This window comes from Desmodus rotundus, chromosome 11, assembly GCF_022682495.2.
Source record: "Desmodus rotundus isolate HL8 chromosome 11, HLdesRot8A.1, whole genome shotgun sequence".
NCBI classification, from domain to species: Eukaryota; Metazoa; Chordata; class Mammalia; order Chiroptera; family Phyllostomidae; genus Desmodus; species Desmodus rotundus.
In genome coordinates, this window is record NC_071397.1 from 10,484,380 (window position 1) to 10,500,256 (window position 15,877).

At 54.8% G+C, this 15,877-nt stretch overlaps 1 long non-coding RNA gene across 1 annotated transcript; it reads left to right on the forward strand.

Annotated features, from left to right (window-relative positions):
• The first annotated feature begins 389 nt into the window (after positions 1–389).
• Positions 390–5,901, forward strand: LOC123479481 (uncharacterized). The gene is made up of 4 exons (XR_006655114.3): positions 390–822; positions 1,293–3,631; positions 4,506–4,595; positions 4,917–5,901. It is a non-coding gene; the product is annotated as an uncharacterized lncRNA (long non-coding RNA).
• The last annotated feature ends 9,976 nt before the right edge of the window (positions 5,902–15,877 follow it).

Sequence of the window (15,877 nt, forward strand, 5' to 3'; positions counted from 1 at the left end):
AAGCCCTGGTTAACAAAGGCCGAGGGTGAAGGAGGCGTGAGCGGAATAACCCAGCCCTGATAAGCCACAAAGCAGAGCCAGCTGCTCCCCCCTCCCTCTGCCGCCTGAGTCAGAGGAGACGATATGTGTTCAAAATTGAACAATGTAATTAGCAGGTTGCATCATGCCTCTCGATTATAAATTACAATGGGTATAAAGAGGGTGGACGGCGAAGCAAGGATTAGATGGGTAACCCAATCCCGGTGACCGGGAGGGGGCGAGGGCTGGGAACTACCTCTAGCAGCCCCCGCCTACCATGTCACGGGGCAGGGACAAGGCCTGCTCACTGACTGCTTTGTGTGGCCTGGGATAATGATTTACAAACTTGAGGAATCACGAGGTGTGAAAAGAAGATGACCCTCTTAACCCAGCCATTGTCTACCTGTGGCTGGAATGCCCAGTCCCCCACCCATCCGGGTGCACCTGTGCACACGGATGCTGTTTGAGGATGGTCCAGGTGAGCGGCCCTCCTGGGAGCTGGGCAGATAAGATCTAAAGGGGCTGAGCAGGGGAGTTCGGAGACACCATCAAAGATGACTGAGGCTCGGCAAACAAAGATGGACCACAGTGATTCTCTGAGGCTTCTCTCCGTGGAGAAAGGTGGGGTAGGGACACCCACACAGGACCTGAGGCTGATGACAGAGTCAGCTTTGTCCTGGGGGCCAGGAGCCTGGATCAACCCCAGGTTTTGCCACCAGCAGGCCCTAGGGGACTGGGTGAGCCATTCCTCCTCTCCGAGCCTCAGTTTCCTCACGGCAACCCAACAGCTGGATCTGTGACCAGGTAAGTCATTTCCCATCTCCCAGCCTCAGTTTCCTTACCAGGCCTTGCCACAACTGGTGGTGTGACCTGAGGCCTCAGTCTCTGCATTTAACACAAGGGACAATCTTTAAAGGCCACCTTCATCCTTCTCTGGGTCCAGGACGAACTGCTTTGCCGAAAGCTAACCAAATAGCCAGCTAACCTGTACCTTGGAGACCAGGTTGATGGGACCGGTGGCTCTGCAATCTGAGCCGAGTGAGGCAGAGGGAAGTCACGCGGCAGGCTCAGGCACGCGGCAGGCTCAGGCAGAGCAAGGTGCTGGTGGCACCGTGCCCCCGGGCCTGTGGAGACACACCCTTTACTTCTGCCTGGTGGCGAAGATTTGTCCTTTTGGTCTGGCCTTTGCAAACAGCATTTATTCCACAATGTTTTCTTAACAGCTCTATTCTTACGCACAGGAAATAATCCCATTAATTTTATTATCTCTGCAGAGGAAGAACAAGGATGTAGATTTGCCCTTCAGTTCAATGAACTCAGCTCTCGAGAGGCGACCACGGAGTTGAGGAACTAACCGCCCCATGGGAAAGTTTCTCAGAGCCAGGTTCGGCCCCAGCGGGGTTTCAGTCTGAGTACGGGAAGGAGATCGCAGCTGCCCCTGAACGCGGCCCTCAGCCACTCAGGGGCCTCCACGTCTTCTCTCTGGACTCAGTTTCCTTGATTCTAAATTGATGGAGAGGAAGAGGTGCTGTTAAAACATAGGTGGAGACTGGGCTGGAATCCCAGCACACACTGCTTTACTCAGACCTCAGCTGCACCCCGGACCATCACACGGGCCTCCCGTCTCAGCCCGCGGATGCCTCTGTCCCTCTGCAGCCACTGGACCTTGCTAAAACTTGCGGATCTGATCATGCTCTGCCCCCGTTTAAAGTACTGAAGGCACCCACCTTCCTCTCCAGACACTTCCCTCAGTGTGTGACCCTCGTTGCCAGTGCAGCGGCAGGCGATTTCACACCTCCACCCCTGTGTGGAAGCTGTGCCCACTGCCAGGCTCCCCCTTCCCCTTGTTCACCTGGCCCGTTTAGATTCAGCCTCTAGGACTCCACTCTAGTGTCACCTCCTCCCAGAAGCCCTCCTTCCGGTGCCCCTCCTGTGCAACCCCCCCCACCCCCGGTCCTGCGCAAGGCTCTATCTTAGCAAGTGGAGCCAGACTGGAAGGCGGTCCCCCGTGCTACGCCCCCACTCGGCCAGGAGCTCGGTGGGGGAGGAGCTGGCTGCCCCACACCCACACAGTCAGTGCTCAGAAGTGCCCTCCTTGGCAAACTGCTGCCTTTTTCCACAACGGGGAAGAGGCAGATGTAGCCTGAGGCCTCCGGGCTGGGGAGGGGGTGGGGTGAAGTCTGGAAAATTTGCTCATTCATTCACTTACTCATTTGTGTAATCTGAATACACGTAATGAGCTGGAGAAGGGGAAAAGGACCGCACCCATCAGCTTTGAATACTTCCCTGAAGGCACTTACAGGCTCCCCAGAAGCTCCTGACCTCAAGGGAAAATGTCCCTGAAGCCACTCCCGGGGGGGGGGGGGGGGCAGTGACAGTGGGGCTTTTGCTCTGTCTGCTTAGCCCACGGGGCCCTTCACGTCGTGATCTGCAATTTTCCAGCTCCCTCGGTCAACAGAAGCCAGTGTGAGGAGGTGGCAACTGGGGGCGGGGGTGCTTCTGGAGGGACCTTCCCACCTGTCAAGAGCTCCCAGCACATCCTGCTATTGGTGAGGCAACTGTCCTTGTGTCCACATTGCCCAGGCAGGTGACCATGCTGCTCCCATGTCAGGGTGACATTAGATCCCTAAGTCGTGGCCTCACTCAGGCATCTGTCCTTGGGTCCTGTCTGCTTCTGAGCTGAGAACCAAAATATCGGCAGAGATGTAATAGAGCCTGGATACCCTTCCTGGCAACGGCAAAGCACACGACAGGTCCGGTGTTCGCATTTGATCTGACAGGAAGCTGGGACTCAGAGAGGTGGGCAGAGCTCCCTGAGATCACACAGCATATGGGGTCTGACTTCAGCCAGTAAAACGCATCCTTTCCTCCTTTCCCACCCTTGGGGATTGAGTCATGCCCCCTACTTGGTCTTTACCACATCCAGCGTAGGTGGAAATGTGTGTGACAATAATAATTACATATATCAGATACCTGCTGTGTACCTGGCGTAGTTAAGTACTTTATTTTCATCCAATCAGTCGATAATACTATTTATTGAGTGCTGGGCACCGTTCTAGGTGCTGGGGCTATGACAGTAAGCCAGGCAAACAAAGTCCCTGCCCTCAGGGGAGCTCATGTTCTAGCAGGAGAGACGGAATACACCAAAAAGTAAGTAAACAGAAAGTAGTCTAGATGGTGACAAGTGAGTCAGGAGAAGGGGCGATCAGTGACGTTTTTTGATTTGGTGACATGCAAGCGAATCCTGAAGTTGCTGAAAGAGACAGCAGGGATTCTCTGGGGGACCAAAGTGCTAGGAGGAGGGAACAGTAGGTGCGAAGTCCCTGGGGCAGGAACAGGCTTGGTGTTTAGGGAGCAGCTGGGAGGTGGCGCTGCTGGAGTGGGGTGAGAGGAGAACAGAGCACAGAGGATGAGATACTGGGCTGGGCGTATGTCGACTCATTTAATACCACAGCAGTGCTGACCATGGGGCATTAGTGTTATTTCCTTTAGCTGACGAGGAAACGGAGATACAGGGGAGGAAAGTCATCTGCCCGTCACAGAGCAGGCATGAAACTCTACGCATGATTTGTGACCCTCCGCAATGGCCCAGAGCCCTGGATCCCAGCCCCAGGTATGAACTGGAATCACTCAGGGAGTTTATGAAGAATCTAAATTTCCAGGCTTCTAATTTTAACAAGCTGACAAGGTGATCCTGACGGGATCTTCGTGACCCCAGCTTGGCTGAACCACTGAGCAAGGCTGTGGGCGGGCTGGCGTGGAGGAGTGAGTGAGCACTGGGCCAGGAGCCCAACCCCAGCTGTTCTTTGATCTCTGAGTGGCTGCAGTCTCTCTGAACCTCAGTGTCTTCATCTGTGAAATGAGAGGGTTGAACCCCAGCAGTGAGCTCCCCACTTGTTTTTTAGCAGTAGACTCCTCCATTCAGTCAGTCTTAGGTGGAGCCTTATTTGAAGGCATGGGGCGGGGTTCAGGCCGTCACGCCTTTGGCAGCCTTTGCAACATAACAGACCGAGCCCCTGAGCCCCAGGCTCTGGAGAGCATACGCACTTGGCCAGAGTGCGGAGTTCTCTATGTCTGTACTGAGAAAGCAGCGTAGCTGGGAGTGGCCCAAAGTCCCTGGTGTGGGTCCTGTAAATGCTGTTTTGGGAGTATTCTGAGGAGCCTGCTCCAAACGCTGGCTCTGAGTTCTGGGGAGGTCTGGTGCTGATGACAGTGTTGGGGACTGGGGGGAGGGGTAGGGGAGGGGGCTGCAGCTGTGCACACCGTGAACCCCGTTGGGCTGTCCAGGTTCTTCCACCTGCTTGCTGTCCTTGCTGGCGAGGAGGACGTGCTCCGTCCCAGACTCTTTGGGCGTACCCTCAGACAAGCTGCCGGGGACCAGTACAGTGGGCGGTGGCCATCTGGACAGTGGGGCAGGAATGTGCTTCCACATGAGCAGGACCCTGCACATCTTGGTTTCACCCTCCCTCCTAACCTTGGAATTGCAGGGACGTCTCTGCCTGACCGGGCCCCTGGAGTTGGCCGAGTGCTTCCACGACCCTCCTCCCCAACGCCCCTGCCCTGTGGCCCCTTCACAGGTGAGAAAAATGAGGCTTGGAGAGATAAAGTGACTTGCCTGGAGTCACGTGCCTAAAAAAGTGGTGAGACCAACCCTTGAAACTCAAATCCTGCAATTGGACAAGGAGAGAGATGCCCTGCAGACAGACACACAGACAGATACACAGACAGACAGATGGAGCCCTGTCTTGCCAGAGCCTGAAGTCCTATACACACCCTCAACATCTAGTACAATCCCCTGTATACAGCAGGTGCTAACTAATTGTCTGCTTTGGAGTTAGACGTGAAATGAGTTTTTTATACGAGATGCCTGTTTGCAATTTTAGCTTCCTCATCCACAGAATGGGGATATACTGTTATCGCCCAGGCCCAGTGGAGAATAAGAGGAAGCCATGGCGAATGGAGAAACGGGATGCAGACACCTACTACGTGCCACGCTTTGCCCCCGTTGCTCATGACAATACGGCACAAAAGAAATGATTCTCCCATCTTACGGAGGAGGAAGCTGAAGGTTGGAGACCTGACCCCAGGTTTACCACTGAAACGCTTTTTCTTCCCACTGCATCCTCCTGCCTCCCTGGTCTCGTTCCTGCATCTGGCATGGGGTTTTGTTGTTGTTGTTTTGGTTTTATTCTAAGCCCCCAAATGAGACAGGGCTAGACTGAAATGAAGCACATAGGACCTTCCCTTCCGGTTGCACACCCCCAGGGGCCGGCAGAGGAAAAGACTGGGTTTGTGCACTGGGCAAAGAGAACCCCGCTGGCCAGCACGTGGAGACCACATGGAATCCTCAGTATTTCCTCTATGTGTGTGTTGGGGGGAGGTGGTCCCTGGGATCCTCTTTCCCCCCAGGATGAATGTGGGCTGCTTCCAAAGACCTCACTGGGGTCCACTTTCTCTAAGGCCCTAGCTATCAACTCTGGAGTCTGAAAGCCTCTCCCCTCCTAGATACAGCCATGTGGGTGCTCGGGCCACCCACACAGGGATGTAGCCTTGGACAGACAGAAGTCCAGGAGTCAAGAGGCTGGGCATGACCGAGGGACAGCTGGCTCCAGTGAGGAGACCTTCCCTGGACCCCAGCGTGAGGCTGCTCAGGCCTGGCCAGGGAAGTGGCCCAATGGCAGGTCCGAGCCTCGGGTCTCTGATGTCTGCAGCTGCTCCCAGGACCTCCCCATGAGACGGTGGCTACTGAGGCCCTGAGAGACCTAGGGGGCCTGAGGGGGGGTTATTCTCTCAGCAGGATTTGTGTGTATGTGCGTGTGTGTGCGGGTGTGAGAGTGAGTATTTAACAAGGAGTGGGGCCTGCTTGACTTCTGAGCCTGGAATTTATACAGCCCCTCGTTGGCGGCTGCAGTTTATCTTGAGCAAAAGAATAATAAACTCAGTTGACAAGATGATGTATTTAAAGCATCTTCCCGTCACAGCACAGAGCCCTACCCGCTGTTAGGAAGTCTGGCATGGTGGGGACCGTGTTATCGAGTGTTTAGCCCCCACAGATTGTCAACAAGCATTGTTTGCAGGTTTGGGGCCAGGCGGAGATGGGCCGGCCCGGGGTGGGGAGGGGGTGGCGATCTGACCGCACAGGCGGCAAAGGAACGGCCTCCCAGATGGGGTCAAAGAGGCCTCTGCCTTCGATAGAAGCTCAGAGGCTCAGCCCCTCCTCCCTGCCCTGATGTTCCCTTTCCACCTCAGACAGCGTTCTCCCCACTGACCTCCACATCGGTCCCCACCCAGCTCCAGAAGTAAAGGGCCAAACTCAGGCCTCACTGCACTCCACAGTATTGGGGAGACCTCCCACACCCATTTTTTCCTTAAGCAAAGAAATCAGCGTTAAAACCTCAGCTTCAAAAAAAAAAAAAAAAAAAGCCAAACTTACTGGACCCAGGAAAGGGTGAGAGAAAGCCAGTAACCTGGGCTCAGTCATAAGTGAGCTACCACCCTAGTTCCCTGACCCTCCTCTAGGCGACCCTGGGCCAGTCCTGTGAAATCACACCTATTTTATAAATTACACTGTCGCCATGGATTAAAGGCTTATTGTGGAGATGAAATAAGAGGAGGAGTAGGCAAACACTCTGAAAACTTGAAAGCAGATGATAAATTCAAATTATCTTTTTTTCAAAGACCCCTAAATTGTAGTCAAAAGGGCCTTGGCTTGGCCAATGTGTTCTCCCTCAACCTCCATTGTTGGGAGGTCCTTTCTTGTCCCTAACCTCAAATTCTCTCTCTCTTTTTTTTTTAACAAGACTTTTTTTTTTTAAGATTTTATTCATTTATTTTTAGAGAGAGCAGAGGGGAGAGAGAAAGGGAGAGACACATCCATGTGTGGTGGCTTCTAGTGCACCCCCTACTGGGGACCTGGCCTGCAACCCAGGCATGTGCCTTGACTGGGAATTGAACTGGTGACCCTTTGGTTCGCAGGGAGGCACTCAATCCACTGAGCCACACCAGCCAGGGCAAGTGCTCTGACTTGGGTTTTAGCTCTTCCTTTGCAACACTTCACATATGGGTTCCAGTTCCAATTCTCTCTTAGGGCACCTCTTGTTTTCTGGCTTAATGGTCTCAATCCCTTCCCTGCTCCAGGGCAGAGGCTTCCCCCCGAACCGGCCCTGGAACTCCACTTCCTCCCTGTAGGAGTCAGTCCTTTACTCCTGCTCCCAGAGAGCAGGGAGCTCTCCTGGGCCCCACGGGGAGCTGCAGAGGCAGCAAGAAGGGAAGCTCCACGCATCAAGTACGTGACCGAGCAACTGGCTCCATTCCAGGAGTGAATTTGGAACGTTTTTTAATCCTCTTAACAGCTGGTGTTATCCCCATTTTACGGATGGGAAAACACAGCCTGGAGAAGATTCTGTCTCTTGCCCTCTGGCAGATAGTGGAAGCAAGATCAAACCCACAAAGTCTGGCTAGCTCCAGAGCTGCACTTGACCTGACAAACTCAATGGGAAGCGGAAAAAAGCCACCCAGAGGCTGTGGGGCTCTGAGTCAAACAGCCAGACAGGGGGAGACAAGGCCACAAGAAGAACCATGGTGGGGGGCAGGGTCAAGGCTGTGGGAGTGAGGCTGAAGCCAGGACGGTGTGGGAGCAAAGGACTGCAGGCTGGAGCAGGCTCTGGGGGAGACATTGGAAGAGGAGCTCAGATCTGAACACAGGACACATGTGTCCTGGGCTGGGGACAGTGACACTGTGTAGCCGGCAACAGTCTCCTTAGATCCCTAATGGTACTTAAGACATTTATTCACTCATCATTCATTCACTTGTTCATCTCTTCACTTCCTCCTTTATTTTCCCCCGGAGTCCAGCCCCTCAGAGTCTAGGAAGAAAGACAGACCTGTCAGCAGGTCAGGGACCCCAGAGGTCCCCATTCAATGCGTAGCAAATGCCTACTGTGTGCCAGGCCCTGAGTTCTACTGACAAGGGAGCCTGTCCTCACCCTCCAGGCACTCACCAGTCTAGTAAGGGGGACAGGAAGCAGACAGGCACTTATAAACCCTGTGTGTGTGTTCGCTGCATCAGCCAACATTTGGGAGTCCTCCGTGGAAGGAGCCAGGACCAGGCCATGGACCAGGGCACACTCCTGCCTGTGGCAAGCTCAGGCCAGTTGAGGACATGAGAAAAGAGCACGAACACTGTAGCTCCGATTCACAGGCAGCCGTGAAAAATACTGAGAAAGAAGCAGAAGGGGAGCATGATCCTTCCAGAAGTGACGGTGTCTGTGAGTGTGCGTTTATGTGTTCATTCATCCCATCGTTCACCCGTTACTGCACATCTTTTGTGTACTGGCCGTTGCTGGAAGAAACAGGAGGGCCATGGAGAAAGTCATCTTTCTGATGGTCAGATCACCCTCTTAGCCCCATTTTGGGGGATAGGCCAGGTTTAGAGTGGAAACTGTAGCCATGGAGGATGGACAGTCACAGATCCTTCTTAGCCATTCCGAGGGGGCAGTGGTTAAGAGCTGGAGGGCATTTAGCAGTGCAGCCTGGCACAGGCAGAGGGAAGCTGGGCCTGCAGGGTGCTGCACCTGGAACTACTGGGCTCTGGCCCCAGCCCCTGAGTGACCTGGGGGCTAGACCACATGATGTAAACAGAGCAGGGGGAAGGAGTGGGACTCTAGTAGAGCAGGGGGATCCAAGTTCTTTGCAAGGACATATTTGGGGATCCCTGGGTCCCATTCATTAGAACAGAGAGCCTCATTGTGAGGACTTTGTGGAGCCCCGATTTCCATATACCCTCCCTACCCTGGGGTAGATTTGCACGCCTATTTGCATATGTTTGTATAAAACGTGCTCCTATCCATATTCATTTCAGGAATTTTTGATTTATATCATCACTCCTGTCTCCCCAGCTGGCTGTCCCCGTGTCGTTTGCTCCCCTTTCTGGAAGGGAAGACATACCCAGCTGCAGACAATTCCAGTGTTTCTCTGTGGCATTGCCTGTTGAAAGCTAAACACAATTTCCCTGAGAGCTAATCTGCCTGCCTGGCCATTTTGTGCTCCTGTTTAAATTGCTGTAAGCTCGACAGGTCCCTGGGGACTGTAAGCTGAGCTGTGTCCTTGATGCTCTTGCTGGGCCTAGGGCAGCGCCAGGCCAGAATGAGAACCGCCTGTGGACGGTCAGTTGAACAGCAGCTAATGGAGTGATGAGTGAGTGTCGCCTGGAAGTCTGGGGGCTATCCCATGTGAGTCGCCTCAGCTGACCAGATGGTCAGGGCCCTGGACAGGGCTGGGCTCAGAACCCCTTCCAGAGCCTGTTGTAGCCAATAGGCCTGCAGAGCAGGCCTCCAGCACCCACGCACACACGCAAGTGTATGTACCCACAGAGCAGAGCGCTTTTGACTTTGCAGTTCTTCTGCAGCCTGGGACGGGGAAGACAGTTGGAAACTCTCAACTCCCGTGGGACCCTCGGTAAGGCCCTTTCGCTCCTTGAGCCTCAGTTTCCCCTCTCTACCATAAGAGTCTTTCCAGCGTTGACTTTTGCAAATGCATGCAGGCAGCCCCAGCTCATCATCTGGGCCCCAGAGAGGATTCTCCTGTTGTGGAAAGGTCTCAGCCAACTCCGCCTACCAGAGGCTGGCACTTGTCCTCCCCCGGAAGCCTCCCTCTGGTCCCTGTGAGCTTCAGTGAGCACCCACTGAAGATGGCTGCTTCCAGGCCGCTCACACTCATTATGATGTGACTGGGGGAGGAGCCCCAAACTGCTGGGAATCCAGACCATCCCCCACTCCATTCCATCTCCACCATCTCCGTCTTAACGGGGTCCCACTGGAGAGGCTCCTATGTTAGGGCATGGAAAGAGCTGGGGAGCTGCCTCTGAAGGCCTCTTGTCCGCCAGCCCTGACCTCAGGCTGAGAGCTCCTGAATCATGTGCACTCCCCCACCTCCCCGCCACACACATCCTGGGCCACGCAAGGCTCTGCTTGTCTCCAACAGGCTCTCTGCTAAATGAGGTGGCTTGATTGCCCCTTATCGCAGGGGCTTATCTCCTGCGGTCATTCGCCTTTCAGAGTCCAGAGAGCCACTCAGCAGGCCTCTCCCAACTTGTTGCTTCTCCAGCCCTGACTCTCCACTGCCCCAAGGGGACCCAAGATCCCAATTGACCCTCCCTACTGGTCAGTCAGGCTGGGGACAGAAAAGGAATAGAGGGAGCTAAGAGAAGACAGCTTCCCTCCATTGCTCCTTGGCTTGAGCTTCCCACACATTCCTCCTCACCCACCTGTGTGATACAGATTTGGGTGGCCCACCCGCCCCATTTTTGTGCAGTTATTTATCGACTCCCTAAGAGTGGAGGTTTCTCAGAGCAGAGGCTGCGTCTCCCCTCGGACTGGGGCTCCCTGAGATCACGGCTATGTCTTTCCCATCAGTGACACTTCCCCCGTCATCCAACCCAACTTGCTGTCAACACAACCTCACCTACTCCGTGAGTCAGTGGTCAGCACTCAAAGTCTAGCCCTGGCCTTCCATTGCATGCGGATCACAACCCTACAGAGCTGCCTGATGCTGGCCAGAGCGGCCAGAGCAGAGGCCACGGGGCGCCTCTGGGGGAAATGGCATCACCTGTGGGGGTCTATATGCAATTGCTACAGGAGGAAGGGGAATGCATGTGATGACCCTTTTATGGACTCTTTGGGTCAATAAAACCTTTTATAGGTTCTCAGTGTTCAGCACGGGATGACTCCATGATGGGGGAGTTGCTTACCTTTTGTTTTGTTTTTTAATTTGTCAGGTGGGTTGTTACTAAAGACAGAAGGAGAAAGGAAGGAAAGAAGGAAGACGAGGGAAGGAGAGAGGGAGGGAGAGAAGGAAGAAGAGAAAGGATGGGTGGGGAGGGGAGAAGAGAAAACTCACAAACTTTTCCTCTTTTAAGTCTCTTGTAGGGAGGTTTATTTGTTTAAAATCCTCTTATCTCTAACACTTGTTTCTCCACCATTTGAGGGGTCTGTGAGTGAGGCTGGTTTTTCTCCCAGTGACAACAAAATTCCGGGCTCCATAAACGGCCCACGGGGGCCTGGGTGGAGGAGGGAGAGGGTCTAAGCTGAAGGCTCTGGGTGCCTCCTGCTGCCCCCTTGCCATCCATCCTCACCTCAGGGGAAGCCTTCATCCAGCCTCGGGCCCCTGTGACCCAAGACGGAGGACTTGGCTGTCCAGCCTCTCTGGCAACTCAGTCTCCCTCTGGCCCCCTCCTCACTGTCCCCTCAGGCCTGGCTCAGCCTCTGTTTTTGAGAGCCTCCCCTGATGCCAACCCAGCCAGAGGCCTTGCAGCCTTCACTTGGGCAATTCTCCTCAGTTCTGTGGGGCCCTCTGTCCCGGTGTTGCCTCTTCCAGGAAGTCTCTCTTGGAGGCCTACTCTTCCTAATTTGCTTGTTCGCATGTTCATCATTTCAACACGTATTTTTGAGTCCCTGAGATGTGCCAGGGATAGGGGATAAAGGGCCTGCAGAGCTCAGAGTCCAATGGAGGAAACCAAATGTCAACAGTTAATAAAAGCCTTTTAGGGTGAGTTGCAGGTTACCCGAGTCTATGACAATAATACCTGATGTTAACTGAGGGCTTACTGTATGCCAGACACTATTCCAAATGCTTTACATCAAGAAACTCATTTAATTCTGATAACAGCTCTACCAAGTAGGCTTAGCAGCCTCCTTGTTCACAGAGGTACTGTTTGCCTATGGCCTCAGCTCCTGAGGGACACACCCAGGCCGTCTGGGCCAGAAGCTGAGCTCTCAAACCCACAGCTGCTTACCTCACAGCCTAGGGCCATTTCTGCACACCTTCAGGCCTACCCCTTGCCCCTCACCCTGTGGAAGTGCCCTGTGACAGTCCCACTGCATGCCCAGCTTCTCGCCCAGGGCCAAATAGGCCATCTTTGAGAGAAGTGATCTGCATTTGACCCTGCCTGCCCCACCTCCTGAGCCTTAGCCTGCGGCCCATCTCTCTATGGAAGTGGGCGTCTCCCAAGCCAGACTGTCACCCGCTGGCAGGCAGAGCCTGAAATCTCTCTGCATCAGCCCCGGCATGGGCCCAGTGCAGGGCTCCTTGAGCTGGCTGAGGAGGCCAGCCCTCACCCCAGGAAGAGGGTGGGTGCTGAGGGCTGAAAGAGTGCCAGCATTGAAAGTGGCCAGGGCAGGGAGGTGGCTCTGAGGGAAGTTCTGATTCCCAAGTGGCCTCCCCAGCATCCTTCTGCCAGCCTCTCCCCCCAGGGAGTTCATCTCAGGAAGTAAATATCCTAGTGAGGCCTCTGTTTCAAAGCCCAGACAGGCTAATGAGAGGCTAACGAGAAGCCCTCAGTTTCATCTCAGGGATTGTTTGGGGATTTGCCTCTGGTGGGGAAGCCCCTGGAAGCTCCAGTTATGCCCCTCCTTGGGGGGTCCTAGTCAGACTCATCAGTGCTGAGGGGTGTCCCAGGTCTGAGACGTAGGGAGGGAGAGAAAGGAGAAAAGAAATTGCATACATAGAAAGGAACGGGGGGCACACTCAGTGTTTATGGACCACCTACCGTGTGCCTGGCACCATGCTGGCCCTGGGTGTACAATGTTGGGACGGAGGCCCCAGCCTTCAAAGAGATCTCAGAGCTGGTTGTAGCTTCTGGTAGCCTGTGGGCCCCCAAATTCAAGTGGGAAAGGGGAGACTGGGGTGGTCAGTTTGGCTCAACCCCTGGAAAGGCAGGGCAAGAGGACCAGGTTTGCGTCCAAAGCCTTAGGCCCCTGGGGCCTTTACCTTCTGGCGCAGGGCAGCAGGAGCGCAGTCCTAGCCCCTGTGGTGGGAGTCAGCTCCTGTCTGAGGTTACCCTGCGGGGAGGTACGATGCAGGGATCAGTTTAGGTCTAACCCAGACATTACTGCCTGACCCCCACCCAGCGATAGACTAGTGCCTGTGAGACAGTGCTCCTCAACCGTCAGCTTCATTCCTCACTTTGTGGGGACAGAGAAGACTTCGCCACGGAGGCCCCTCATGGGCCTGAAAGGGAAGCCCCTCTAGGGCAGGTAGGAAAAGGAGAACCTTTCAGAGCGGATGCTGGAGCCAATGGCCTCCCCTGTCCCAGTCGAAGCAGCCTAAGGAGGAGCCAGGAGCTGGGAGACACCCAGCCAGCATGAGGCCTTCTCAGACCAGGCTCTTCGGTGTCCCTGGCGGCCAAAATGTGCGTGTAAGAGGCCGCCCCTGAGTCCAGGGCCCCTCTCAGGCCTGCAGCCTGAGCCTTCAGTGTATGTACACGCGGGCATTTGCCTGGTGCATATGCTCCTGCCCCATTCACACATGGGTGTGCACGCACATGTGTGCACGCTTGCCTGCGCAGGCTAGGAATGCAGAGTTCCCGGGAACTCAAAGACTTGGCCTCCTCTTACTTCCAAAACCACAGGGCTGCTGGCCGGCCTCAAGCCTTGGTTTCCTTAAGGCCCAGAGAGGCTGATGAGAAACAGACCTGACTGAGCGCCCACGGGTGCGGGTGGCCCAAGTGCGGGAACCTGTTGGTCTGAGGGTTTCCTCTCTCACGGGATCTGAGTGGCCTCAGACCAGCCAAGGGCCCTCTCAGGACCCTCCCTGTCATGGATGCAGAGAAGCAATTCATGAGGCCAGGGCTATCAGGCTGGGCCCGAGGTGAGGCTGGAGAGCCCTTCTGCTGGGAATGCCACCCACCCGCCGTTTTGTTGTGTCTGGAGGGAATCCAGAGGCACCGAGTGTTCCTCAGTGAAGGCGAGGGTGGAGCAGCTGAGAGGAGCCCTCCTCCCCTCAAATGAGTGGGACTCCCCTGCCCAGCGTCTTAGCGGGTGCCCTGGGCGAGGGGAGGAAGGCAGAGGGGTCTCTTGGGTCTGGGTTTCTCAGAGTCAGACCACAGATCTCTTGCGGCACAGTCCAGTGTGAGGTCATGTGGTAGGGGACTCACTGAGAATGCAGATTCTGGGGATTTTCCCCACCCCCAAGAATTCCTGACTGAGCAGGCCTTGGTGGGGTTAGAACAGTCTGCTTCTGAAGCAAGTGCCCGGGATGACCCCTGGGTGACACAATCACAGCAAAGAGTAATATTTGAGAAATCATGTGTTAGAGACCTGAGTTGCCATCTCCACTCAATTTCTCCCCATCCTTAAAGTGGTATTAGTAACGTGACTTCATAGGGATACTGTCACATCATAGATGGTCAGCACATCATAGAAACAGTAACAGCAATTATAATAATGACAGTGGCTGACTTTAACCCAGCACTGGCTGTGTGCCAAGTTCTTTCTGCCTTTACAGGACTCATACCTGGCGGGCCAGGTTGGGGTACTGAATGCAGGGCCCTGCTGTCCCCTCCCTTGTAAATGGCAGACAGAAAGACTCCCTCTTCCACATAGGCTGTGGGCGCTGGGCACGGCCACACAGCAGCCCCTGTTCACCTAAACCAGCACTCCCATAAGCCCCTCTCTCTTGGGAGATGCAGCCCAGAGCCCCCAGGAGCCAGACCTGGTTTCCTCCAGGCTAATTGGCTAATCGTTCGCTGCCTGATAGCTGAGGTCTAGACACACTGCACCCAGGGCCAGGCCCTCAATGGGTCCTTCCCTCCGGCCAGCTCAGAGCAGGGAAGGATTAGCATGCAAGCTGGATTTGCTCACCTAATTCTTCATCGGGACCCTGTCTTCTGACAGGGAGGGCAGATGGTTTCTTTCCCAGGCAAAGGACCCTGGGTGGCCTCTGCACAGAAAGAGGGAGGGAGACGGCTGCAGCTCTCCCTCCATCCCTCTATCCCACCTTACCCACCCCTCCTTCCCCAGGGGAGGGAGTGCAGACACTGGAACCATCTCAGCTCACCCTGAGTGACCCCATGGGAGCTGACCCACAATCTTTTCAGAGAGGAAACCTCAGTGAAGGCTGACCCAACCTTTAATTGAAATGGAGACCACCTTGAACCCGGGTCTCTAGACGCTCAGCTATGGTACCTTAGACCTCTTCTCCTGGCAGTGGACAAAGGCAGAGAAAGAGCTCCGTGGGGTCCCGGATGGGGGTCCCACTGGCAGAGCAGTCAGAGAATACAGGCTGTGGACTCTGGGCCCCATCGGGGAGAGGAGGCAACGGGGGACAAGGTAAGAAGGAGCTGGCTGCTCAGGGAGTTAACTCCGTTGGGGTGGGAAGGTTTGGGCCACGGGGCACATCAGAGACTCCAGCAGGGAGAATTCTGAGGAAAGACAGAAAAGTGAGTGTGTAGCCCGGAGGAGAGAAGGTGTGGGTGAGGGGGTACCAGGACCATTAGAATCCTCTACCTGAGTCACTTCATTTATTAAATCTCATTATGTTAACAACCTCGTGAGGTCCATATTACAATTCCCATCTTACAGGTGAAAAAACTGAAGACCAGAAAGTCTCTAGAACTGGCCCAAGTCCACACAGCTGGCAATGGACAGAGCACTGAACAGCCTGCCCTGGCCCCCAGTCCTGGCCAGGGTCCCAGGTCTCTCTCCCAGGGCTGAAGAGAGGTGGAAGTAAGCACCCCTCCTCATCCCTCCTCCCCACCCCTAATCTACTGAATGCAGGACTCTGCTAAGGACCCAAGTCTCAGCTCCCAACCCCACCAGCCCTCACTTCCCATATTTGCCTAGCCCTAGACTACCTTCTCTTTGTTTCTGAGGCCCCCTGACCATGAGCTGCTCAATCTCTCATGCCTCCAGGAAGCTTTCTGACCATCCCACTTCCCCACTGCCTCCACCAGACCCCCCCAGAAGAGTCCTTCTATTTGCTAAGACAGGCATTGGGTCACTTGGGTGGGTGGCTGTTTGGGTGGCTGCCTGATGCAGGGTTTAGCATGAGCTCCAGACTCACACAGCTCTGGCTTTGAAACCTA